Source organism: Myiozetetes cayanensis, unplaced genomic scaffold, assembly GCF_022539395.1.
Source record: "Myiozetetes cayanensis isolate MyiCay16 unplaced genomic scaffold, myiCay2020 scf7, whole genome shotgun sequence".
NCBI classification, from domain to species: Eukaryota; Metazoa; Chordata; class Aves; order Passeriformes; family Tyrannidae; genus Myiozetetes; species Myiozetetes cayanensis.
Genome location: NW_026087964.1, coordinates 9,163,521 through 9,189,053, shown reverse-complemented (window position 1 = coordinate 9,189,053; position 25,533 = coordinate 9,163,521). Strand labels below are relative to the sequence as shown.

General features: G+C 38.7%; 1 protein-coding gene across 10 annotated transcripts in view; it reads right to left on the bottom strand.

Moving 5' to 3' along the window:
• The window catches only part of JAKMIP1 (janus kinase and microtubule interacting protein 1), a 244,905-nt gene that overhangs the window by 16,664 nt on the left and 202,708 nt on the right, over window positions 1-25,533 (bottom strand). For 9 of the 10 annotated variants that reach the window (XM_050337657.1, XM_050337658.1, XM_050337660.1 and 6 more), the window contains one exon: window positions 17,961-18,085. The gene's annotated coding sequence lies outside the window, so the exon portion shown is untranslated. Of the gene's footprint in view, window positions 1-2,616; window positions 2,776-17,960; window positions 18,086-25,533 lie in introns of those variants that run through there. The other variant, XM_050337656.1, reaches the window with a different exon arrangement.

The window sequence follows — 25,533 nt, the reverse complement described above, 5'->3', positions numbered from 1 at the left end:
CTGGCTAAGATTTGAAGTCCAGGCTTCTGATGGTCAAAATGTTTGGTTACTAGGGTTTTGGTTTTTTAGAGAGGACTCCAGCTGGCATAACTTCATGAGCTAGCTCAGTTCTAGACTAATGACTTAAGCAGGTGGTGATATATTTGTGGCTTTCAGTTAACGACTTGGTCTTGCAAAACCTCCTCACACAGATCTGTTCAAGAGAGTTGGAATGGGAACAGCGTTTTCAGGAGACTTAAAAGATGAAGCCCAAAGTACGAGGACAGAACCGTTGTGTTGGCAACAAGCTACTGCAAACAGTTGCATAAGATGAAGAGAAGCAAGAGCAATAGTTCCAAGTGTCTGCTTTTAGCATTATATTTACAGCTTCTCCCTGACTGTGCATATATTAAGCAGATTGCAAACTTGTAGTGAGTGGAGGGAACAACTGGCTATTTATAAGGCAGTTAACCTTTAGGAACGACCTTTGTTTTAACATTAAACAGGTCTGCTTCACGTTCACAGTACCAGCATTTTCGGCATTTGGAAAAATCAGAAAATATCTCATAGCTACCTGTGAAGATTGCCAGAAAGAAGATTACATCCTTGCACTCTGAAAGATCTTGGCTGATATAGACCATATAAAGATGGAGTCAGTGCAACGAAGCACAGACAGGGGCAGAGAAAAGTGACTCCAGAGCACATGGTAGGCTGAGGGAGACTTTTCATTGTGGAATATTCCCAATGACTTTCTTCTAATCACAACAAACATGCCACACCTATCTTTGTTCAGAAACTACCTGCCAGCATCAGCTATCAGCTGGACTTGTCAGCCATACAATTTATCTAGTATTAATCTGGAACCAAAGAAACAGAAACAACAATAGTTGGCATGACACCATTTTTCTGACCTAACTTCAGTGTTTTCTTGTTTCCAGGGCAACTCACAAAACCCATGTAAGAAAATCTCTGTCATGATTTAAAAAAAAAAAAAAAAAAAAATTAGATTTGGTAAATCCATCCATTAAGAAAAGGAAATGAAATCAAATGAAATTGAGAGCTGCAGTAACACTGTCATAGGATAAACACAACGTTGTCATTGACTACATCTGTGGAAACAATTAACTGAAAGAACAAGACACTGCTGTTTACAGAGGCCCAGGGCTGATTTACTCTGGTTATTTCTATCTTAGCAAGTGATTTCATAAAAATATTTCAAATATATTGTGATACTATACCCTTATTATGTCTACTTTAATTTGATTAGCTGATTCTAAATTGACTACCTGTTAGAGGACCACAGAAGCCAGAACCTGCCTTCCATTCACCTTTAAAGACACAAAAACAGTGAAGCAACCTTTGGTTTTCTCCAGGGAGAACTTAACGATGGTCCCAAATTGCATGCTAATATCATGAAGTATTCAAAACCACAGCAGGTAACAACAAACATTCTGTTAGGTGTAATGATACAGCTTAAACATGAAAAAACATACAAGAAGTATAATTAACTACTAGAAAAGCAGAGTTCAACTAAGTAGCAATTCCACTGCTGCTTATGCACTTAATTGGTGGATGGTTCATGCCACCAACTTCAGCAGTGCAGAACTGCTCTAGCCCCAGAAGGCACAAAGCTTCAAAGATTCCCTCTTGCTGCATAAGGAGACAAACTGGGAGGTTTGCAGAAGACCCACTGCAACCATTCCCACTTCACTGCAGCAAGCAGGAGAGAAAAGTCTCCACCTGCTTTCAGGTTCTTGTTCTCATTGGAAATATTTGGAGAGTGACTTCAGGCAGGCCATACTCCTCTCCAGTAAAATCTTGCCCCAACTGACTAGGATTCACTACATTATACACTTTTAGCATCAATAATTCCAGCCCTGTTTTCTGAATGTGAAAAATGAGGGCTTAAGTTTAAGAAACATGCCGTCTGCCATTCAGCAAAGCACAAGGGATACTTCATGGGACTAATTAGTACCTCTTGTAGGCTGCCTGACTCAGTGTAATGTAAGGTAAGTTGTAATGATGTATCTAGAAAAAAAAATCAATTCCAATTCAAGAACATCGAAGAGAGGCTTAATATTTTCATGCTCTGAATTGTTCACACAGCAGTTGCACAAAGTGAGATTTTTCAGAAAAGAATGCAAAGGAAAAAATCACACATTTCCAGAAAACTAATGAAGATCAGTCATTCAGCAAAATATCCCCTGCAACCTCTATCTCATAAACTGTACAAAACAATATAATTTAGGCCATCTAGGAAGAAGTCATGACAAGTTTTCTCAGGAAAGTGTTGCACTGCTTATGAGGAGAAAATTCAACCCAAAAAAGAGGAAAAATTAAAATATAAATAGCTGCAGCAGTGCTCTTTAACCCCTACAAATGACCTTTGCTTTTGACTGAAGGCCTCATGTTGGAGATAATATTTCCATCTATACCCCATTCATTTTCAATTTGCATTTTATATCTCCCCAGGTAATCATTATTTAGCAATACAGAAAAGACAATTCAAACCTTCCTTACACCCAGAAGTCATTTTATTCGAAGTGATATGCATTAGGGGATGTTGGCAAGCTCACAGGGCAAACTAGACCTTTACTAATGGCATGAACAAATTTTTAAATAAAATGGTTCGTTCACCTTTTATTTCTTTCCACCCTTCCCCACTCCATTACAAACAGAGTTTTATGTGATGCCTTTTGAAGATTCAGCAGCAGCCCTGGGATGAACCAGTCCAACTGGTGTGCTCTTCTGATGGAAAGCAGCTCCACAGACCACAGCTTCTTCCATGCCTCACATCTGTGCACAGGCAGTGAAAAGGAAGAGAATGACTGGACTTTCTCTCCACTCAACCCCCAAGTTAGCATTTAACTTGCAGGATCAGGCACCAGGTTCAAAGGTCAGTTGTCCAAGCCATTTTTAGCCAAAAAGCTAAAAGGAGATTGTCACGGCACACTATGCAGACATTCTGTATCCCATACCTTTGCTTGAACATACCAAGCTGTTGGGGCTATGTGGCTGATTACCCTGCCAATTCCACAGGCTTGAGCCTGAGAAAGGGCACCAAGCCCATAAGGAATGACACCAGGCAACTCACTTCATTAACTTTCCTCATGGAGGCATTACACATTCTGTCTTCACTTCAAAAAATGTAAACCCCTGTCTTCTGTGGAAGTTTCCTCCATCATTGCCCAAGGGATATAAGCACAAAGTTGGGCATTCAGTTACCCATCTGATTTTGGTGCCCAGCTGCCTTGGGAATACAGGCCATTCCTATCCTCTTATCCCTGAAGCCCAGACCTTGAAATGTGCTCAGCAGTGCTTTATCCATGGCTACATTTTCATAAGACTAATAAAGACAAAAAGCTCCCTCTTCTCTGACAGGAAGAACAATGAGGATACTTGTCTGATCCTGCAAATCCTTGGTTACACAAGGAACAAGCAACATGGATAAGAGCTTTTCAAGAGCAGAACCTATTTTATCAGCAGAGGTTGACGCACTATACACTATATGAGTGTACACTAGTGTGTACACCAGTGGGAACTACTGGGAGAATTTTTATTTCAGTGAGACCAATATTATTTAGTCTGCTGAAGTAATGACCATCTTGAGCAGTGCTCATCCTCTCTCCCACCTTTGACAACACTGAAGATTCTGAATTGAAAAAAAAAAAAAAATAATGTGAGTAAATTACAAATATCCAACCATTCCCTGTGTCCCATCAACAAGGAACACCTTTTATTTCAAGTTCTCTCCTATCTAATTACATCACAAAATTAGAACAGAATATTCCTATTTACTAAATTACTTCTGTCAAGGATTCAAACCACCAACTGCTGTCTCATGAGCTGTCCTGCAGCTGTGTGAAACAACACAACAACCAGATAAAGCAATAGCCATCTCTAGTCCGTGACCTGGAGGAGGGAGTGGGTACAAGTTTGTGTCTGAAGTTGTACACTACATTTTCTACCCCCTTCCCCTTTCTCCAGAGGAGAGTTCATTGCACAGCCAAACTTTTTAGTTGGTTCTTGAGCACAAACAAAACCACCTTTGTGCTATTAGGGAGGCAAGGAAAGCAATACAAGTGGAACTGCTGATGCAGAATCTTTCTTTCCCTTGTTCCCCCTGCAGAAAGCTGCCAGGACAGCAGCCCCTTGGCAGGAGCAGGCTGACAGTCTCAACAAAGCAAGGCACAAGACTGATCTGGCTTTTCAGGGCCAGACAAAAAGGAAAAGAGTCGGGACCCTTCTAAAGCAATAACAGGTTTCTTTTGTAGGACTGAAGGCTGAATGAAGGCTGACAGGAGACTACAACTTTAACTCTTTCTTTATTTCACTGGTTTAGGCTGGAGTGGTATTTCACAGACTTGGCCAGCAACTTCAATTGGTAGCACAGATGAGCTGTGGCTACAGAAGCATTTTGCAGTTTGGCTTCCAATGGAAATGGAGTTTTCATCATTACTCCATGATGCCTAAACTCACTACTGCCTGTTTTTTACCCCCATTCCTTCATTACTTTTGAACCCAGTGGCCATATTTAACTAAAAAAACTTAGAGGAAAAGCCTCAAACTTCCTAAAAGAATTTTCTACAAGAAGGAAGTGCTTTCTGAAAACTCAGAGGCCTGATAAAAGGAAACAACTCCCGCAGCAAGCTTCCTCACTATAAAAAAACTAACCCAAGTTAGGATTTTTCCCCTTGCAGAGTTCATGTGGGTCCTCTACAGACCAAAATACTGCAAAGCTTCATCTGGGCCTCATGCCCCTGGAATAACTACCAGAAATATTCAACTCAAAGGCAAATCTGATTCAGAACTTTGTTGCTTCTTCTCACTTGAAGCTTATCATTCCTTTATCATCAAGACAGATCCCCATGACATGCCAGCATTAGCATTCAATTATGCCTCTTACCACTCTGTAATCTGATCATTTCTACCGTAAGACAAAGTGCCTAGTCCCCACTAGCACTGGGCTGTGTGCTTCAACAACATGGACTTATCCCAGCTTCACAGAAACCACCTTTTCTTCGTTTTCAAAATATCCAAATAATGTATGCATCCCTGAGAGCAGGTTTACACATGGGACCCATACCAGACTGTCTTTGGACAGTGTGATGGAAGACTGCAACAAATGAACATCATATGTGCCACGATGCATGGGTTTTCCCAGTGAATTACATGTCTGTAATTACTAACCTGTTCCACAGGAAATCGGCTTTGAGTGCCAGCCTTTCTCATGTACCCCAATTCAAGGGCCTAATCCACACAGGACCAAGTGTTCATTCAGTGAATCTAGGCATTACATTAATCAGGGTGCTGGTTGCAAGCACGCCTCAATTATTTTATTTATCTAGATAGCCAGATCCTTCACTGTCTTTGCATTGGTAATGCCAGGTTACTATAGCAACATCTGTGACCTGCATGATCAAGATAGCAGAGAAGAGCTGATGGCTGGATTAATGTATTTAGAGCCTTGAACAGGAAACTTTAAAGATTAAAGATTAATACTCTATGAAATTCATATGTACTCTACTCATGTTGTTGTATTTATCCCACTTCCTCTCCTTTTTCAAATACATTTATCTCTAAATGCTAAACTAGAGTATGCGGTACAATATATTAGGACAAAACTATTTAAACTTGCTGTTTATTTTCTGTTTTCAGTTTAGCACATAATCAAACTACTTAATAAAGTCCAAAAACTAACGTACATTTTACGCTATGGTTGACCAATTTATTAGCATCCTGTAGAAGCTAAAGTTCTTAATGAGATTTGCAGATTATTTAGATTTCCACAGTATTTAAAATAAACAAATTCAGAACAAGTTGGGCAGCTTATGTAATATTAAGCAGAGAGACCTCTTCAATTTGCTTTTTATTTTCCTGAACTTAACAGGTTCTTTTTAAGAGTCACTAACTACCGTTCAACTAGAGACTTGCTTACCAAGAGCAAGTTCATAACAGATCAACATAAATCTAAATGTTTCCTTGACAGGTCTTCAGCAGACAAGAGAAGACATTGCTCTTGAATCCAAGGCTGGAAGAAAGCTGCTCAAACAATCAGGATGGTGTCACAAAGGAGTTGGATGTGGAGGGAGGTACTGAAGAACTGAGGTAACCTTTTTTTTGCTTTTGCTGGATTGTTATTGAAATACAGGCTCATCCACTGCAACAGGCTCAGGCAGCAAGCATAGTTTTAGTCTGTGCTTCCTCTATTACTACTGCACAAAGGGCCTGAGTGTGCACACATGATCATATATCAGAAAGGCATGGGTAGTTCTATCCAGATTTTAACTGCTTCAGGTCCAGGACAGGGAAGAAATTCTCATCCTAAGTAATCAAGCAAAAGAGACAAAACAGTGGTTCTTCAAGTGAGACTTAGGTAGCGTATAGGTCATGTGGTAACCTTCCACACAGAAACAAAATATTGCTTCCATGACATCGTAAATAAATGTTCATTGTTCTCTCCCAGGCAAGTTCCTTCTTTCTTTTTATATATGTCATGCTAACATAATTCTTCTTGGAGCCAATTTTTTCTCCCAAAGGCAGCAGGATTACTTTTCTATTTTCAGGAAGGAAGGGAATTGAGCTTCAAAATAGAGTGCCTCAAAGCCAAACACTATATAAAACCCCCAACAGTATCAGTGGAAGAACTGATGGGGATGAACTAAATCCACTGTAAGAGTATTCCATCACTGCAGTCTTGACACAAAATGCAGAGGCTGTTTTGCCCTTGGAGTCTCATAAAGCAGACAGCTTAAGGGATTCTTGGACTGAACAGCACTGTCATCAGATGGTCAGTTGGAGTTGTTTCTTTTTTGTTGTTGTTGTTGCTCTGCTGGTTTTTTTTATCTTTGATTTCTTAGTGTTGGTGATTTAGCTAAAAAAGGAAGAGCTTTTGTATCTTCTGCATTTGGCCTTTTCTTTCTCATTGTTCCTATTGCAATCTGTGGACAGTGTAGGAAGGATAGGCCCCACAAGTCCAGTGAAAAAATTTATATTAATCCACAGCCATTTTCTAAAAAAACCACTTATGTCAAAGATACCCAGTTGAGACTGTGGAGGGAAGAAGCTGATTAAACTGGGTACATCCACCTGCTTTCTCAGTATTGATAGAGTTCTACTTAATTCCAATCAACTTCCATAATTGACAGCAACCCAAAAATCATTGCACCATATGTCTAACTTCACACTTTTAACTTTTAGACTTATTTCCCTTTGATATTTTAAGGCTTTTGGCTAAGATTTTTAAAACTCGCCTTCCCTAGCCTCGCAGCTGTAATTAAATGGCCTGCTTTTTTGAAAGTGCTGAGTATGTCACACCGTCACAGAGGCCTGAATGGTACTTACTGTTTCCTGGTTGCAGTCTCACATGTCACATGTTAATCTTCAGAAAGTCTTAGACTGCATTTCTTGCAACACTCATATCAACCACCAAGGGAAAATCTTCCTATGCTCCCAGCATAACAGAAAGATGAGAAGAGGTTGTTTTGGCCCATCATCATTGCACTCCCTTGTGCCTTTGAAAATGAACATTACACCTCTCCAGCTAATATGATCATACATCAGTTCTTCTCACCTCTTTGCACCCTCCTGTGTTCTAAGCCTTTTATTTTAATTGACTTTAGAAAAGGACAGCACACTGGCTAGCAATTAAAATCTATCAACATTATTTCTGCAACCTTCCTTCAAATCCTAGCCCCTCTCTCCCATCCTTCAGAAAAGGGTCAAATAATCTCTGAAAACAAGGCAAAGACAAGGAAAAATATAGATGTATCAAAGGGATGCCTAAAACTTCTGTAATTTATTTTTGTGTTGAAAGTGTCACTCACTTTTGTTGATAAACCTAGACTAAAATATCTTATCTAAAATATCTGTCTAAAAAGATGTCTAGTAAAAGCCCATAATAGTGCAAAGACTGGACTTTTTTTCTATTCTACCAGGATTTGCATCAACAAATAGCAATGCTGACACCATCTGCATTTTAAGGGTGGCTTTGTAGGTCACTCTTGAGTCTAACCTGGGGTCTAAAGCACAAGAAAATTGAGTTCAGCTCCTTTCTCCTCCCCAGACTTCTTGGGAAACACTGAGGAAGTCACTTGGCCTCTCTGTGTCCTGATTGTCTCCTTGTAAAAATAATGATGTAACAAATACCCCAAAGTTTAAATGCCTGCCTAACCCTTCAGTTTATCTCTAACTTTAGTGAAGTGTCTTTTGATATTGAACTTCATGAAATTTCATTTTATATTTAAACATACACTTAAGCATTTTTTCTGATAGGACATTGCAGTGTAGTGTATTCCCATCTCTATGATGATACTAAAAATATTTGAAGCTACATAAAAATGCATATTTTAAAATCATGAATGAAGTCAGTATTTTCTTTCTTAAATCCCAGGCAATCATGTTCTGCCTTTGTTAAAGAATCCATTTGGTACTTGTCTGTGTGTGTCCAAATTGAAGCCATTAATCTCTCCTGTTTGTCACCTCCAGATTAAAATGGTTTTGCTACCAGAGACAGCGTAGAGTGCTCCTGATGCTGAAACAAAGCTTTCTCTCAGGAGCCACTACTTATGTACAAAAGACAAAACTTGAATATTTTATGAAGAGCATTGCAAGGAAGAAGGAAATTGTGCATTCATTCGAGCTTTGATCCTGCCTTACTGAATTGTATTTTACTGTTGACTTTAACAGGAGTTATTTTATTGCTGCTAAAAGTAGGCAAGAAAGTATTTAATATGCCATTAACGGCAAATAACTTTTTGGTTCCAAGTTACAACAGCTTTTTCAAGATTGTACGATTATGAGAACAAAGACCATATGTTTGCAACTGTCTGAAAAGTGTCTGATTACAAAATTTTTTTGGTTTTGTTTTTTTAGCAAATACTTGCTTTTAAAGTCATATAATATTCTTGTGAAACATATTTAGGAGAAAGGAAATGTATATATTTTAGACAATTTTTAAATATTTTGGAAGAGAGCACTCAATACATGTTTGTTGTCGTAGAGCCTTACCTCCTGAGGTGTTTGAAGTTATCTTTAGTGATTTACAAAAACGTCTAAAACACAGTTAAAATGTAAAAGTCTGATCTGATGGACTGAAAGCCATCACCATCTGGAAAGCATTTTTCAGTTTAGATTCACTTGGAACAAATTCATCTTGCCTACTGGACTATTTTATCTATAGTGCAGCAAAAAGAATGAACAGGAGATTAATTTCAAAAGTGCAAACTAAAAACTCAGGCTAACACATTCAATCTGAGTGCAATTTAGGGATTTACACCAATTAGACATCTGTCTCTGTAAATTTGTAAACTTATCACTGCAGACATTACTCGTTATGTTACACCTTCAGGAAATCAGTGAGGCCCAATCTGGGAAGAAGGGAGTCACTAGCATCTTGTGCCCTGCATAAATGGTGCTACATAAATTAATATACAATTTAAGCAGAAAAAAAATCATCACAGAAAGTTACATTTTTATCTAAAAATATCCCACCTGCTATGGTTAAAAGCAAAACCTACACTGTACAGTTTATGTAAATATCTATGTATTAGCTAAAGCTTAGATAAATTTTTTTTCCATCTCTTGCTGAGTGTAAAGCTCAAGAAAGCTGACAGACCATGCCATGCAGCCCAAGAGAAATGTTACTTCATTACTCGCATTCTTCTCTTATTGCTTACTCTGCAACTTCCCCCAGATGAGCTCTAAACAAAAGGGGAAAAGAGGATCAAAAGCATGACTTTGAGTGTCCATCTGGGAACACAGCATACAGAACCCTAGATCTTCACCTCTGGAAAATCCCTCCACAACCCTTCTTAATATTGGATCAATTTATCCCTGTTACAATGTGAGTCAAACACTTCATATAAGTTTCCTTCATCATTAGCTGTCTATTCTCTTCACTAGAGTCTTGTGTGGTATTTGCCAAGACGGTTTTCCATTTTATCTGACGTAGTTCAAATGATATCTATGTTAAAAAAGGGCCTTAAACTATATTAAAGATTTTTAAAAAATATTAAATCTGCATCTGTTGAATATCATTGAATATAATCAGAGACTAAAGATCTTGTGTTAAAATTTCCAACTTAAGTTTTACAAGTGTTATTTAAAAATAAACAAACATGCAGAATGTGCTGTATGGCAATAAACACACAAGAATCCCTCCTTTGTCATTTAGATGAGTAAAACTATTTTGCCTTGACTAGCACACAGCATAAACAAGGAAGACATCCCTCTCTTATTAGTATAAATCAAGATGATTTCCTTTTATTTTTTCATATCTGTCATCAAGACTAATGCCACCTGAAATTGCGTGAAATCAATGGTTTCCCCTTTTGATTTCAAAAGCATAAACAAGAAATCAAAAATTAAACAAGATTCTGTTTCAAATGAGTAAATCTGTGTTGTGTTTGTAACCCAGCAAGCTGACTGATTGTATTTTTGTGGCAATATACAGCACAGCCTGTGCCCTTCCCATGACACATACTGGGCAGGGACACTTCATGTGGGAAGCATGTCCTGGAGTAATAAATGGGAGGATCTCCTCTCTGGAGACAGAGCAACAGCAAAAAGGGAACATTACCAAGCACGTTCATGCCTGAACATCTGCCATTCTAATCTAGGTAACCCATTCACCTTTAGACCTAAGTACCTCTGTTACAATATCATATACATTATTTTAAGATGAAGGGACCCACCACAGCTCCCTGCTAAGGCCTGGCTTGTTGGCTTGTCAAAAGCACTACAAAGCATTTCAAAAACTGAACCAGTGAAAACATTTAAACAACAGGCTTACTGATGTCAGCCTGTGCATGGATGCACATGTAACAGCAGGTATTTATTATTTCCATTTGTATTCTAGGATGTGTCTAACACAGAACTGCCCAGCTTAGGGGGAAATCTCTGCATAGCCAGTGCTCTGTAATGGCTCTCCCAGACAAAGCTAAGTCAAACTCAGATGTCACACCTTGCAGACCAAGCATTCTTCGTAAGAAAATCTGGTCTTCTCACTCTTTCCTTCGTTCAGTACAGGAACCTGGCTTTTAAAGACATTTGAATCAGCATAGAAAGACCGACTAAAATCTCTTTACCAGTGACTTTCATTCACAGACGAGCATTTTTCTCACCTCTTACTTTCTTGAGAAAGAGAAATCATAACTTTCTTAACCAAGCTTCAAAAGATACTCCAAACTTTGAACTCTATGTATTTCTAACCCATAAGTCTTTACAGATCAGTTTCATTGAATCTGCAAAGCAAACTTTGCCATATCTGAGTACTCTTCCAATTTGCGCTTACTAACAACTTTTTCATGTCACAGTGAATAAAATAAGGTCCTAATCAGGTGATCTGAGGTCACTCTTTATATTCCCATTATGGTAATCTCCTTATCAATCTGTATGAAATCCAAATATATCAGTGTTAACCAGGGCGGGAGGTTTGATTCTTAAAACTGAAACCAAACTCCGTTGGCTCTCACTTTCATTAAGAATCCCAACTCAAGTCCATCTGCTGTTGATTGGAACTTGCCTTTAATGAGGCACTGAAACTGTGTTCACTCAGACACATGATATCTGGTCAGGAATCACTAACAGATGCTTGAGTTAAAAAAAAAAAAAAAAAAAAAAAAGTAGCACTAAAGCACTTTGTGCATTTCTGCTGAATAACCTTAATTTAATATACTACTAACTCTTTACAGGTTCCTTGGCATATAAGTGTCTTCTTATTAGAATACATCTCTATTTAAATTAAACATGCCTTTGCAAAAAAAGACAATAGCATGGACTCTGACAGAGATATTCTGGGGATAAACATTGGCATTAACTTTTCCAAGAAGAACACAACTGCTACCTTCCAAGAGGTGGCAACAGGCCAGTGCTTTTTAGAGTGAGATTGAGCTTCAAATCATGTGGCTTCCCTCCTAAAGCTGTACTGGACACTTGTATTCTCAGAAAGCAAGCCAGAAACACCAGCAGTCTGAACACTGATTTGAAATTGACACAGAGACATTGAGTTTTATAAGACAGTCTGGAAAGAGATGAAATGGTAAAGGTAAAATAAGTGAGTTCCCTACAGCATTTTTTAGCAATACTACTCACTGTGTTACATTTTCTGATACAATACTACACCAAGCTAGTAATGAGTACTGGATTCTTTGACCTGAAAGGAGTTCTATTTTATTGCAGCAGCAAAGATTGCATGCTTTGTATACTATGTAGTATGTATATGTAATTTCTTTCCATCTAAGGCCCTGTGTTCTTCAACATCTTCATAAATGACTTAGATGCAGGACTGGAAGGGATACTAAGCAAGTTTACAGACAATACTGGAAGGAGCTGTTGACTCCCTCAAAGGCAGTGGGGCCCTGCAGAGAGACCTTGACAGATTAGAGGACTGGGCAATCACCAAGCATAGGATGTTCGACAAGGGAAAAGTGTTGGATTCTGCCCTGGGATGGGGCAACCCTGGATATACATACAGACTTGGGAATGAGATGCTGGAAGGCAGTGCCAGGAGAGGAACCTGAGGGTCCTGGTTGATGGCAAATTGAACATGAGTCAGCAGTGCCCTGGTCAGCCAGGAGGCCCAACCTGCCCTGCAGGCATCAGGCAAAGCATCACCAGCCAGGCAAGGGAGGGAATTGTCCTGCTCTGCTCTGCACTGGGGCGGCCTCACCTTTAATATTGTGGCAGTTTTGAACACCACAATATAAGAAAGATATTAAACCATGAGAGAGTGTCCAAAGGAGAGCAACAGAGATGGTGAGGGGCCTTGAGGGGAAGCTGTGTGAGGAGCAGCTGAGGGCACTTGGTCTGTTCAGCTGGAGAAGAGGAGACTGAGGGGAGACCTCATTGCAGAGACAACTTCCTTGTAAGGGGAAGAGGAGGGGCAAACACTGATCTCTTCTCTGTGTCAGGGGAGGTTTAGGTTGGATATTAGAAAGAGGGATGTTAGGCACTGGAACAGGCTCCCCAGGGAAGTGGTCACAGCACCAAACCTGACAGAGTTCAAGAAGTATTTGGATGATATTCTTGGGCACACGGTGTGACTCTTGGGGATGGTCCAGTGCAGGGTCAGGAGCTGGACTCGGTGGGTCCCTTCCAACTCAACATATTCTGTGATTCTATGTGATTCTGTGATTCTATAATATGGGGTATATGAAGTGAGATAAAGAGGAGAAATACCATCGAGTTTTCTTTTTATCTATAACACTTAGGTGACACAGGAGTGTCAGACCACTTGAGAGTAAAGCAGGTCTTCTTAAATCCTTACCATTTAAAGACTTTAGTATCTCCTTCAGAAATTTCTAAAACATATTTTTGGCAAAGTACTTCATGGCTTTACAGCACTAGGTTTTGGCATCTGGTCTCCTCCTATAAAGAGCTCACTAAAAATCATTACATTGTTTATAAATTAAATCAGTTCTTCCATGCTAAAAATTATTAAGTTTTCAGGTCTATGATCTCAATCTTTCAGGGAACTGAAAGTGTTAATCACATTGAAAGAAAGTTCTCTATTTCCTGTGGGAGAGAATACTATAATATTCTGGACTTTAACAATTATCCTTGACATAAAAATGCTTGTATTTAACAGCCCTTGAGAGAATCTTACTCCCTTCAGAGGACCTGCAAAGCAGCAATTAGTATCCATGAGAATTTCACATGGCACAGAAAAGAAATGATCTTGCCTGTTATAATTTTTAATGGCAGCTCCTAGCTCAGTGTTGTGGAGAGACCCCTGGAGCAGAGACCAAATGGAGGGGGCAGCAAAGGGACAAGATAAAATAATCTGTCACATGGCTATATGGTTTATGGCATTTCCATATTTTTTTCTCGTACTCCTATCACCCACACATACAGTCAGCAGAGAAAGGAACAAGTATCCGCAGTGGAAATTATGCTACTGAATTTCCAAGGACAGATGCAGGGCATTGACATGAGAAAAAATCGGGTCAAATCAGACTGAATCATATAATGTAAGATGATTAACATACCTGCGAAAAAGAACATATAGGCAAAGCAGCATGAATGATGACTTCATGGAATGTGTTTTGAATAATATTCAGGGTTAACTCTAGTTCACAGAAATAAACCTAATCTCAGTGTACTTGGAGTAATAACTGCAAATGATGCTCTTAAAGAGCTGCCCTAACAGACTCAGAAGCTGCCTCAGCACTTAGAGCCAACAAAGCACGGAGAAGGCTAAGCAGGAGTAATGCTAGCAAGATCAAACTGACCTAGTCTCATCCCAGTGCTTATCACAAATAACTTGATGTCTGCTAGGGGCTCACTGGGGGAAGAACCACAAATCCCAGCGGAAGCTAATGTGTGTCTGAGAAAGCACATCACATATTGTGTTCTGGTAACCAACCTTGGTGTGCCAGTAGAGCCCCTGGACATCCAATCAGCTAAGAGGAACTGATGAGCCCCAAAAAGAATTTCAAGAAAAAGGACAGGAAATATATGTGCAATGCCAAGTACATTTTTTTCCAAGCACACTTTTTTCCAGAACACAGAGCTTGGTGTTTATTTGCTTACATCACTTGTAAAAAGTGAAGAAAGCATGAGAGCATTAGAGGTGTTCAGGGAGCAGCTCACCCATCTCTATCAAATTATGCAGGTCAATGGTTGGTCCACATTAAATATTGATAGAATAAATAGTGTCTTTCAACAAAGACTTGGGTTACGTTAGCACTTGCTGAACTCATGGCAAACTTACACAATTCCTCATCTGGGTATAACCATGGCAGAAAACTAAAATAGGTAATACATAGATGTGAAAAGCACATGTTTATATTATTTAATATAGGATAGGTAATTGCCTTTGGTGGTCATGATGTCTAATGTGGTTATTAAAGAGTAAAGAATGTTTCATAGCATCTACTTTATCATGATTTGATTAGATGGACTCAAGGGCAAGTAAATCTTCTGTCAGAATTGGAGACAACCAACATAAAGTCTCTCAGGCACAGCCTGTATGCTAATGGTATTCAAATGGATGACTAGAAATTGTCCTATTAAAGCTTTCCAATATGTGGTTTCAATTTTTACATATATATTGCTGTCTCTTGTTGCCTTTCTGCAGTAATCCACTGGTTCACAATCACAAATTACTGCAGAAAGGCAACAAGAGACAGCAATATATATGTAAAAATTGAAAGCTCAGGCTAAGTATATTAGGTAAAATCCTGCAGCCATTACTCTTCTTCCCCTCCTCCCCACATGCATATTTAGATAACTGACTTGCTTAAGCATCTTTAAATAATTAAACATCTTCAGCATTCCAGCAACTCTCAGGCTATTTTCAAACAAAAGATACATTTCCAGGCTTTCACTGGAAGCTACTAGCTTGGTCTGCCTGGGCCTGTGCTACAGAAAGCCATAGGAATTCCTCTGACTTGACTCAGTGTTCATTGTGTAAATGAAGTGGCATGTATTCATGCCAGCTCCCCTCTGACTGGGGCTGTGCAGATACCCAAATTCTCTTTTAAGTCAGTCTCTACATCTTCAGTCCATTCAGTTAATTTGGATTATTTGGACTCAATTTCAGCTTTTAATGGCAAAGTGTAACTTAATCCTCAGGAAGCAATGGATTTCAAGGGGACTGCTCAAAGAATCAGTTCTTAGTTGATGTTGAGCAAGGGCAACAGCCACAAAACTGCAGTTCCTGCTTGCAAAAATTCTCCTGAGCACCACAGTATAAACACTGACCAAAAGAACCAGACACAAACATACGGCAATTATAAGCAATAATAATTCTTCGACTTCTATCTTAGTGTGATGAAACACAATTTAAACAGCCTAAAGAACTGTTCCTAAATGTACATGTCTATACAGACATCTTAAACCACAAGTTACAGAAGTTATTGTATTATAGAAATTGTTCTTAGCAAAGAAAATGGTACTACTATTGTCTTTAACAAGGTAGGACCAAGGCCTGGATAAAAAGATGGCAACAACGTTTCTCTGAAAGTTCATAATTAATTTCAGATAACACATGCATAAATCTAAATGACAGGATGACTAGAAGTGATGTTATACTCATGGGGACTATGTTTAGAGAACTAGAAAGGGCAGCAAAGACATATATTTAAAATAAATTATGCATGGGAAGACGTTGAAGAATTGCAAAGAGTAAATTTCAAACTACAGGTAACAGTAGTAGAGCACCCTGTGTATCCTTAATACTGCATCTATACCAAAGCAGCATAAAGAATATAGTGTCCTAAATCTATATATTGACAATAGAATGCATTTTCAATAGTTAATTGGCAAGTTATTTCAGTTTTCATAAGAAAAAAAAGAGGCAAGTGAACCTGAATCAGCACATATGTGCTGGTTAAAATGAGCACATACCTAGAACCAAGTGAGTTGCAGCAAGAACTGTCTCCTGCCCAGCCAGTTTTCAGGAGTTTTGAGAAATGTTTAACAGCACTGCAGGTCTTTGGAGCAAGTGAAATGGGTGAGGGGCCTCATAGCACAGACAGAGGAAACATTGGACTTACTGTGAAAGTGAGGAAACTCTCTGATTTGTGATAGGGGAAGATGGACTAGACTCTCATAAAGAATCCAATAGCATGTTTCCTCTATTAATAGTAATGCAAGCATTCAGGCAACCAAAGGATCAAAGTACAGGCTATGAACTCTCATTTTTGTAGAGAAGTATATCTTTCAAATCTACACAAGCTTCCAGTAGCTATATCAATGTGCATTATTTTGTTTGTTAAAGAACAGAGGATCCCTGCATCTCCCAGGTAACAGTCTGGCACCTTTCACAAGCATTAAAACTATTTAGAATCATAGAATTGTTAAGGTTGGAAATGACCTTTAAGATCAGCAAGTTCAACCATTAATAAAGCACTGCTAAGTCCACCAGTAAACCATATTTCTGACTGCCACATCTACACATTTTTTAAATATCTTCATACTCCACCACTTTTCTGGACAGGCTGTCCTAGCACTTGACAACTCCTTCAGTGAAGAAATTTTTCCTAAAATCCAATCTAAGCCTCCCCTGGCGCAACTTTGAGGACACTTCTTCTTGTCCTGACACTTGTTACCTGGAGGAGAGACCGACTCCCACCTCTCTACAACCTCCTTTCAGAGCATTGCAGAGAGTGATAAAGTCTCCCCTGATTCTTCTTTTCTCCAGACTAGTTAATGCAAATAAATCAATCTCTCATTAAAATTACATGTCAGGTTTTAATACATTTATTTGTATTGGGTAAAAATTTGTGAACTCTTCCTTCTTGACATAAGAGAATCCGGTGCTTAGTACACTGCCTTTGGATTTAGACCAGACTTTGATACTTTGGTTTGCTGCAGACTATGCATGACCTTGGACTTAAATCTCTCTGTACCTCAGTAAAAGATAAAGCTGCTGTATTTTAAAGGCATGGTGAAGGGAACTAGACTTAAGACTGTGTGGAGCTCAAATATGATCAAAGCAAACATTACACAGCTCATAGAGGCAGGTAAATAGTTGATACATATTGGATGACTCAGCAACAATGCACAACCTGAGTCGTGGCCAAATCCAAGTAATTGATCAAAATCAATGACAGCAAGAAATCTAGCCTTCTAGGGGGAACAGGAAATATAAATAAACATGGTATTTCAGCTAAAAATATAAAAATTATATTAAGCCCAATTTGAAAAAGCTGATTTTAAAACTATTCTGGTGACATAAGTTTCTATTTAGCTTGCTGGTTAATTTTTTTTTTTTTGGTAAGGCAACAAAATAGATTATATGTCAGTGACCATTGTGGAAAAAACGGCAGATGTGGGTTTGTCACCAGAAATGGTTCTATTGATTTTATTGAGTGTTTCAAGATCAATGTGTCGTATTTGAAATTTAACACTCCTAAAAATTAGCATACGTGGTTTTCTCTATCTAAATGAAACTATAAAAAAAAAAGCATAAAAATTAAATAGAACTTAATTTCTTTTGAGATAAAACATTAAATGTTTCTTTTCATTGAACTTACCTTGTATTCAGCATTGAAAGTCATATTGCAACATCTTAATTCATCATCATCTCTTTGAACCAAACATTAGGCTGCCTCTTCTCACTGTTAAATAATGTAGACTGATCCAACTGGCAAATCCATCCCTGGAGAGAAAACAAAAATCATATGACAAGAATACTATTTTTATTTGCTTTGTTAATCACTGACACAGCATAAAATCAGGCCCTGGAGGCTTCATCTTTTTAGTGAAAAAAATCAATTTAAGTGTCCCCAGTTCAGCACAACATTTCATCTGACTCTGTGCTATTAAGTCAATTGTTACCCCCCTGGCCAATACAGCATTCAAGTTACAATGCAATTTCAGCACATGCTTTAAATGCTTTGGTTCAGCAGGGACACAGCTTTCCAATATCAGCCCTTCCTTATCAACACTGTGATTTTCCCTAGTAATTCTCTACTTTGGAGATTATCAAAACATTACTCATGTAATGAGTAATCTTCAGCATTAGCTAGGCACTCTAATAAAACTTTCATTAAAATATTGCATTACATGTGGTAGTAAAATTACTTTAATTAATTAATCTGTCATTTAGCAGACAAAATAGTAAATGAAAATAAGTAGGTGTAATAGAATAGGATGGAATGAAAAAGAAAATAGCTGAAATAAATAGCTGCTAAATTCACAAGGTAGGAATTCGAGAAACACAACACTTCAACCAGAAAAGGCTGACTGTCTTAATATTCAGCAGTGGAATGAGTGGGCATTTGGGGTAGAAATGTGACTTAAAGACATAAATATTTTGGCATTAAAAGTCTTATCAGACCAAGGAGCAACTGAAATGGGAAGAGGAAACCTGGAGATGTTAATTGTGCACACACAGTTTTAAAGGGTTGACAAGAAGAGACTCTCTTTTCCTTTGCCCTGGCCTGTAGTAACCTGAGACAATAATTTGTGAAACTGAGGATTTCCAGGGTGCTGTACAGAGGAGACAAAGCATGAGAAATGTCAAGTATATCAAATGGAAGTACTTATCTAGAACAGTTTAAAAAAAAAAAAAAGAAAAAAAAAAGGGGGAGGTATTTATTTCCTAACTTAGTTTACCATCCCACTACCTATCACAAGGAACAGAGATGTTAATATTAGTTATACCTCCAAAAGTCTTGTCTGTGCTCTGGAAGTGGCTGTGTGAGTACTTTCTCTTAATTAAAAGGGAGAAAAGTAGTAAATGACCATTTACAACAAAGTCTGCAATTTTGGAGGAGAGAGGTTTTAGAACTATTCAGAGATGTTTATATACAACATGAAATGCCTTTGGAAATTTGAGTCCAAAAGCTAAGAGTAAACAAAGATGCTGTTTGCCAGGAAGGCGCTAGCGCAAACTTTACTTTCTATAGTGAAGACTGATTCTTGGATAAGAGTACACCTAATAGGGAAACCAGGAATGACAAGGACCAGGGTGCATTGATTGGTAACAGGTTCATTAAAAAGTGGTTCTTAATGCGTAATAAAGTGGTGGGACTCCTTTCCATGATATACTGAAAAAAAAAAAAAAGTTTATGTTGGTTTGAAAGAGACTTGACAACTAAATAGAAGGAAAGTCCATCAAGGTTCACTGAATGAATAGAAACCAACTCTGCTACATGAAAAGTCTTTGAGCAGCAAGTGATGAAAGCCCCAGAGAGGATCAGTTTGCCCTCTTCTCTTCCCCAAAGTGCCTGCCTCTAGCTGCTGGCTCATTTTCTTTGGATCTTCCTTTTCTGTCAAAAGGTATATTTCTATCCTATCCACAAACAAGTTTCCATTCTCTAAGCATTAGAAACAACGCAACAATTTGGCTATTTGACTTCACAAGTTGTCTTCTAGTATATGCTTGCAGAACACATGAGGAGGTAGCCTTGCAAGTAAGAATAAAGTCAATTTTTAGGAAATTGTGCCTTACATGACATTCAGCAATTTGAAGGTTGTAATTTAATTGCTCAAAGGATGTCCAGGCTGCAGTGTCAGCATGTGTGGGGCTACCACACAGGCACAACTTGCATAAGCCTTCTCCTGCCATGACTCAGCAGCAGCAAAGCCCTTTTTAGCAGCAGTAGCCACTGCTGTTCCATAATTAAAAGGTCTGAAAAAGGGATAAAATAAATTCTTAATGCTGCTGCCCACTTTAATAACTCATTAAGGGCACAGATATTAGCCAGATCCAACTGTCACACATCATCAGGATCGAAAAAAACATGATCTGTTTGGGTAAAATCTTAGAGAGCACAAAGAGAGCTGTAAGAGCTCTGGCAAAGACAGAAACCTTCAGCTGCCGGTTTAATTTGTGTTAGCTAACCAGATACTACTTCTGTCTCATCTAAAGATACTTTCAGAAGAAGCAAACAAGAAAATCCTCTACTGCAACTTAAGTGACTCAGCAGTAACAAACATCACCTCTCTCCATGGGAAACAAAGTGTTGTATTTGTCACAGCTGATCTTAGGAAAAGGCTGTCAGCTCAAAACATGGTGTCGTGGGGTTTCCTTAACAGCCAGGTGACTAAACAAAATGAAGGGGAATTCCTGCCTAGACAACATCTGTTTCTTCATTTTGACCCATTCCCTCTCCCTTCCCTGTTAAGTCCTTCAGCACCCGGGATCCATGCAGCTGGGCACAGGAGCTTTCCCATCTGAGTCAACCCAGCAGAAGATTTCCAATTCTGGCAGTGTGCCGTGGAGGGACAAAGACCTCCAGCACAGCGAGACTGAATTTCATGTGAAAAATGTTTGCATTAACTGTTTCAGCCACAAATTCTTGAAACTCTGGGGAACAGGAGGACACTTCCTCCTTTTTTCCCCATTCTGAAGAATAACCTAATGCACCATATGACATTTGTCTCTTAAAATGCATCTATAAGAAATCTAATAAAAACTGCGTTTTCTCCTTTATAATTACTATATGAGCAACATACACATAAGGCAATCCAGAATTAGAGTTCATCCTGAATATTATTTCAGGTATCTTGCTGAAAATGCTCCATGCAAACACCAATTTAGATAAAAACAAGCAAGTAAAGTAGTTATATTATTTGTTTCTGACATAGATCACTTAGCAGTATAAAAAGCCTTCCATGACCAGGAAGCTGGTCATATCTTCACCTCAGATCATAATATTTCTGACTTTAACTATGATTGACTGAAGAATTAAACATGTGCTAAAGAATTTAGTATATATATGTTCTATAAAACATAATCATCAGAATTGAGAAACCAGCATTCAAGTTCAAATTATTGTCCTCCTTGGCACACGTTTGCCTGTTTTCCTTTTAGTTCTTCTGTCTCAACACAACCTGATCACTTTTTCCATCAGCCTCTGTTTTTGCTTCTGGAGAGATCCTTGCTTCCATCATTTCTTCTCGTTAAATGTTTTTCCTTTCCCTTCTCACCTCCTTTAAAGTGAGTATGAAAGAAACACCTTTAGCCAACTCAGCCTGCTAGCCTTAAGTCCTTCATAATTTCCCTGTGGCTTGTGGACTTGGTGGATAATGAGATCCCCTGCCACCAGGAACTCGATCAACTCTCTTTTTCATCACCTCCTGTCACCATGACAGTTGGGAGTGCTCCTGAAAAAGACAGACAGCCAAGCCAAAGTGGAATCCTTTTTTTCCAGCTAAATCTTTTGTTTCCAACGACAAGAAATCTCAGAGCTTCTCAGAAAAGGGACCTGTTTCAACATGCCAGGAAAACCTTGTGTTTGAGACACCGGCATGTGAGATCTGGTGGGACCCCTCTTCCCATGTAGGAGGAACAACAGATGCAGGCTGCAAAAGAGGCAAGTGCCTTCCTACCAGCTGTCTGTGCCATGGCTCTGTTCACTGGTGCAGATTGTTAAAGGTCAGAACAAGGAAAAAAACCCACTATTTTCTGGAAGTTAGGAACTGTGCTTGTCTTTTGGATTGCACATCCCAAACATGAGATTTATGGCCTGGACCCACTTCAAACCCACCATGTAACAGAGTCAGAGCTTGCTGTCTCTTAGATTACTTTTGTGCAGTCTGAGCACTACCAAATAGTAGACAGGGCAATGGAAAAAACAAAAAAGCATCGAAATCCAAAAGTCATAACTCACTGATGAAATATGTGATTGCCAAGGCACTGAAAAACCTCTGAGGACCAGAACCTGACTGAACTTTAACAGAATCGGGGTAAGCCTCTGTTGAAATTGGAGTGTAATATCCTTCACAGACTTCTTTAGCTTACAAATACTTGCAATGTAGAGGTCTCAATTTACAGCTGTTTGATAAATATGAAAATAAATAGCAATTCCAGGTGCAAAATGCTAAGGAGCAATTGCTCTTAAAATCAGCTCTGGTGATGAATTAGTGCATTTGGAAGCCATCCATGCTCTTCTGGATCTGATTAGGGGTGGCAACTTCTGCTGGTAGTGCAAATGATTATCAGTAGCAGCAACAAAAGGCTTTTTGAACTCTTCTGTGGATGAATTTCCAGCTGAGCTGTCTGGGCACACCTACCAAAGCAAACCAAGAAAGAGAGAATAAGCAGTGTCTAGGGCCCATTAGGAAGAAGATGAAGGAGGCATGGCCCTAAAACTCCAGTCACTGAGTCATACTCATTTCCTAATTTTTGCCCCTTTCCTTGGCTCCTGGCAGTCACACAATGTTCCACTTGTGCAGGACTACAGAACATGGATTTGCCAAAGGAGAAGAAATTCTAAGCTTGCTTTTTCATAAAGAAAATAGGGTTGTCCTCTTAAACTATATCTGCTGCTTCCTACTTTTATGTGCAGTGGTATTAGAAAGAGGTTTTTGTACTTTTACAAAGGTTTTAGACACAAGCTACTTAAAAAAAAACCAAACATGAAGAGAACAGAATCAGTTTCCAAATAGAAGTATGCCAGGACAAAGCACTGAAATCCATGTGCTTGTTGCACTTGGGTAGCTCCTGATATTTTGGGCAAGAGAAATTCCTGCCGGAACAACTATGCTCAGGAGGGGAGCAGGGTGTAGACCCCCCTGCCCACCCAGGGTGCCAGAGCCAAGCAGCTCTGATGTTTTCCTGCTGATACACAAGTTTTCTCAAAAGCTTATTAAAAATGCTACAAATGCACAAGATCCAGTAGTCCCTGGGCAAACCCACAGCATTAACCAGTGTCACCTCACTGTACTAAGAAAACAGTTCCTCTGTGGTATAATGATTTTTTTTAATGTTTAGAATACTCCACTGTTCTAGAGGAGGAATTCTGAGGTAGAGCTCACTTAATTTATGACAGAGATTGCAGGATTTGGATTCCACAATAGCAGGGAGCCACGCTTGCAGACCTGTATTCCTCCAGCATGGAGTTCCTCAGGCCCAGAGGAACAGTGATTATCTTGGTCTTATTACAACTAAATTGCTTTCTGCTCTGAAAAGCAATGTTTCTTTTGGTTTAGTAAAATTAAGTAGTACCTATCTATACAGAAAAGTGAAGATCTTTCTTCTCTCTTAATGATTTATGGAAAAAATAAGAAAAGACAATACCCAACCCACATCTTATAGGGTCTGAAAAAAAAAAAAAGATGAACAACATGTTTGTAAATGTAATAATATGCCCATATGGAAGGAAAAGCTAAACTGCCCTTTTCTATGAAAGAAACTCAACAGATTGCCTAGAAATAGGCAGCTCCCATTCCCTTTACTGAGGGAAGCAAATGCTATCCAGATGGAAATTATCAAATGGATCAAACAGATACATTTTATTCCCAAATGATCTTTGTTCTACTTATTACTCATTATACCAGGATTTTTTTTTCTATAGCCCAAATGCAGTAAAGAGAACATTATTTATCGTATGTTCATTCAAAATATTCTGTATTGAAGGCTTCCCTGATGAGATATCGATCTCAACACACAAAAAGGGTGAGAAGAAAATCATCCTTCCTAATGGGAACATTCGTTTAAGGTCTCTGGAATCTGTTAATTCCCATTAAGCCCACACGTGACTGTCCTTGAAGCGCAGCAGTCAGATCTGCAGCCGCTTCCTGATGCCCAGGGAGATGAAATGCTTCTCCAACAGTCCTGTTGCTTGCCAGGTTTTATAAAGTTGAATGTTACCAAGTCCCAAGGAAATCACCCTGAGGTTCTTCAGCTCCTTTTATTTATACTGTCCAATGGGTAAATACTTCAATTGAAAATTTGCACAAATAAAACCAAAATTTTAAAAATCACTGAGAATTCTTCATCTTTGGCCCTAAGTGATTATATGTGGTATGTATAATCAAATTCAATATTATAGGGGACATTTTCAAAGACATAAGAGAAGTTAATTACCACCTAAAAGAAAGGCAGTGAAATCTGGATTCCTAAAACCTTCTTGTGACTTTGGAAAATCACCATAACATTTTATGTGGTAAAAATTATATTTGTTTAAGCATATCCTCCTATAAATTTCTGATTAAGTATATGGATAATTATCCTATTCTCTTATATAAGCTCTAACTAATAATCTTATTATAATATGATCTTTTAGCCTGAAAACCTACAGCATCACAGGTACAGTCTTTTATGAGGACATAAAGTGGTTAACAGCTGTGGCTGACTGACAGGATTAGATCATGAGCATCTAATCTAACTGGGCCATGTAACACTACCTTTTATTTCACATTAATCATTGAATGCAAGTTCAGCTGTGTCAGAGGTCTATCAAGTGGGCCTATAAATTAGGTAGTAAATTAGAAGTTGATTTTTCTAATGGTGTGGCCACTAACAGATAACACTGGCTTTAGCTGCAGCAACCCAAAAATACCAAGGATCCCATGGTTCTATGAGCTGAAGGCAGCAGTGTAGCTCCAAGGGCCTGAAGTCTGTGTGACTGATATTTTATTTTCCTTGAGTGTCAGTGGATGGGTGTCAGCCCTGTGATGGTTGAGGATCTCATGATTTTGCTGCCAAGGGAAAACACCCTGGGTGCACTGGCTGTGGGAGCAGTGTAAACTCTGCCAAGGGACAGAAGGAAGGGGAAACCCCCATGCAAAGGGGTCCCTATATAAAGCACACAGATGGAAATGCATTCCCTTCCACTGACAATCAACGAGGACTTTGACAAGCTGATTCAGACATTTTGTACAACACTGTGACTTGGTAATTAGTCCCAAAACAGTCATTGTGGGGCAGGAAGGAGCCCCTGATATTAAGCTTCCAGAGCATGCAGTTGAGACATGCAAAACAATATATTGCTACAACCTCTGTTCAGCTGAGAGCTCTAAAGTAGAAATTCATAATAGGCTGTATATCATGACATTTCAAATAAGCCTTACAGAAAAGACAAGCTCTTCTGAGGGAAAAGCTAGGCTAGAAAATAAAATATTAATGTTTTTACATTCCAAAAGGGTCAGATTTATCCACAACAGAAGTTATTACTTCTAATAATACTACCAAGGCAATTGTCTTATTCATATCTTATATATCCACAAAAAGTCGAATTTACAATGTACCCTTGTACTGCAGAAGAGAGCATGTCTATTTCAAAACAGAAATAAAGTGTTTGTTTTCATGCTAGAGTTTAGAATTTTTTTTTCCCAAGGACTACTATTAAATCAAGGCAGAGCCTTCTTCTCAAA